We start from the raw sequence: 2,761 nt of genomic DNA on the forward strand, positions 1-2,761 counted from the left end.
TCTTTTCATATTACATATCACCTAGCATTCCTAAGCTTATGTTTGGAAGAGTTTAACCCACAAAGGAGGGTGTCACACCTAGCTTTAACTCAACTTAGATTTACAAACATTTAACACACAAGGGAGAATATCACACCTAGATTTCACTTAGCTTAGGTCTACAAACATTTAGTACACAAAGGAGGGGTGCTAGAGTTGGGTACAAGAAGCTAGAAGGGGAGGATTTCTTTTGAACAATTTCTAAGTCTAAATATTCTCTCGTGAAGAGTAAAACAACTACAATTTGGTCTTTCATAACTGTTGATATCCTCATCATCTTGAGTGCTTCGAGCTTGCTATTTTTGTAAGTTTGCGCTTACAAAGCATTCACTTCCTCACGAGAAATTGTAATAAATTGAAGACCATTTGGAAAGAACTCAAGTGTTTTTTCTTCAATTTTGTATCTACACATTTATCTCTCTTTTCATGTATTGGGCTGAGCACTTATTATGCGATTTGTTTTGTGTCTTAAGGTTAATATAGTAAAATGAATTTAATATGTGTGATATTGATTAGCCACACTCTCATATCATTATGAATAGCAACAATATAGCTCTCATATCATTATGTATAGCAACAATAAAGCTATATTAAATGAAATAGTGTGATACAAGAGTCTAATTAAGTGGGAAAGTACAAGTTTATTAATACTTAAATTTAAATTTAAGTATACACTTAAATTAAAATTTTGGAAAATGTAAAAAAAGGGTTAACTATTTAAAAAATATAATTTAAAGATTCACTAAAATTGTGGTGTGAAGCCATTTACATCATAATTAAATTGAATTATGGGCCAAATTAAAAGATTGGAAAACCTTTATCCACTTGTCTTGAATGGTTGGATGGATGGAAAGTGATAGGATTGACTTTTAAGGCACTCCATACTGTAAATTCAAGACTTAAATTTCCCTCCAATATCAAAGTATCAAAGTGGTATATTAGACATTATAAAGAGATAGAAATAGTCTTAAAAGAAAAATAACCAAATAAAAATATTTAATTATTTAAGAAAACAAAATCAAAATATTCATTAAAAATTGGAAAGCAAGCCACTATAAATATTCATTAAAAATGGGAAAGTAAGCCACTAAAGTTGCGTCGTTCCAACCCTAACATTATAAATATCGTTTAGCTTCTACACTTGAAACCAAAGTCGTATTTGGTAGCAGTATTCACGATTTTCAGTGACGTATCTCTTATTTCGTAGCAGTCTTCACACAATTTTCTGTGACATATTTTGAAATCCAATCTGCGAAATATTCTTGATTGTTGTAGAGGCCGGAAACATGCCTGAGATTCGGTATTCTGAAAAATACTACGACGATGACTATGAGTACCGGTGATAATATTTATTTCTCATTCGAAGGCATTTTAAAGATTTATAGTCAGACGTACTCTTTTCAGCATCTACAAATTAGGGTTAGGGTTAGGGTTTGAAGCATCTTTTCTGTTCTTGAGGCTTAGGGATAACGCTTTGAGTGTGATGTTTCTTTGTTTGCTCAGGCATGTGACGCTTCCCCGTGATGTTGCGCAGCATCTTCCGAGGGATCGGCTTTTGACTGAGGTAAGGCTTCCGTCTTCGTATGGGTGATAGCACTGTCGAAATTAATGTCATTATTTTCTGGGTATCATTTCTTTAAATTTCAGCGAATAGGTTTCAGTGTAGGGCCTAGTTACACTGTTCGATACTTAAGATTTAGGTTTCAGTGTAGGGCCTGGTTACACTGTTGGCACGACAATTAAAATTTAACAGGTAGTGTGGGCTCTTATTTCCACGCATAGTATTTATCTTCTCAGTATTTTTCTGAAATGAGTGGGAGAGCGCTTTGCTTACTCTTCTAAGTTTACTATACCTATTTACTATACCTATCTATTTTGTAACACCGAGTTGGATGTTGTTTATAGTTTGTCTTTTAATGTTGTAGTTAAATTGTTTTGAACTAACCTAATTGTTATTTATGCAGGATGAATGGCGAAAACTTGGGATTGAGCAGTCTAGGGGCTGGGTGCACTATGCTATTCACGGCCCTGAACGGCACATTCTGTTATTCAGAAAACCTTTGAATTTCCAACGAAACCAGCAACAGGAAGCACAACAAAGTTGATGGCTGACGCTCTGCACATTGTTAAAGAAAATAAAATAGGATGTTTCAGAGGATTTGGATTTTTAAGAATAATTATAAAATTAGGCTTAATCTTTTAGATAATATTCTAAGGTCAAAATTAAACATAATATGAACATACGAATGAATGATCATGTTGATCAACTGAGTGTAAAGTTTTGTATTCCTTGTGCATTATAAAAATTCATTATGAAAATATAAAATATATTTCTATCTCATTTTATTTTAAATTAATTTTATATTAAGTTTTTTAATTTTTTTTGTTTTTTAATTTTAGGTTATTTAAAATATTATTTTTAGCTAATGGTTTTTTATTTAAAGATTTATATAACATAATAAATACATGAATGTACATCCTTTTAATATGAGGAGAGCTGTTTATTATATATCATGAGCCATATAAAAATAAAATAAAAATATTATAAAATATAAGTTATAATTTAAAAAAAATGTTAAAGTTATTGAAATCATAAGGAGAATACAGTGTTATTTAATTTTATGAATTTGTTAAAAAAACATTTAGTGGGTTTTTTTAGTATTTTCACTTTTTATGATAGCATAGATGAGTTAATTTTTTTTTTTTTTTATTACACCTTAAT

General features: G+C 30.6%; 1 pseudogene; it reads left to right on the top strand.

Annotated features, from left to right (window-relative positions):
• Window positions 1-1,325: 1,325 nt before the first annotated feature.
• Window positions 1,326-2,144, top strand: LOC149146876 (cyclin-dependent kinases regulatory subunit 1 pseudogene; annotated as a pseudogene).
• The last annotated feature ends 617 nt before the right edge of the window (window positions 2,145-2,761 follow it).

The sequence above is a fragment of the Pinus tabuliformis genome, chromosome 9 (genome assembly GCF_031772625.1).
Source record: "Pinus tabuliformis cultivar Carrire ecotype Pingquan chromosome 9, CPIR1, whole genome shotgun sequence".
Classification (NCBI taxonomy): Eukaryota; Viridiplantae; Streptophyta; class Pinopsida; order Pinales; family Pinaceae; genus Pinus; species Pinus tabuliformis.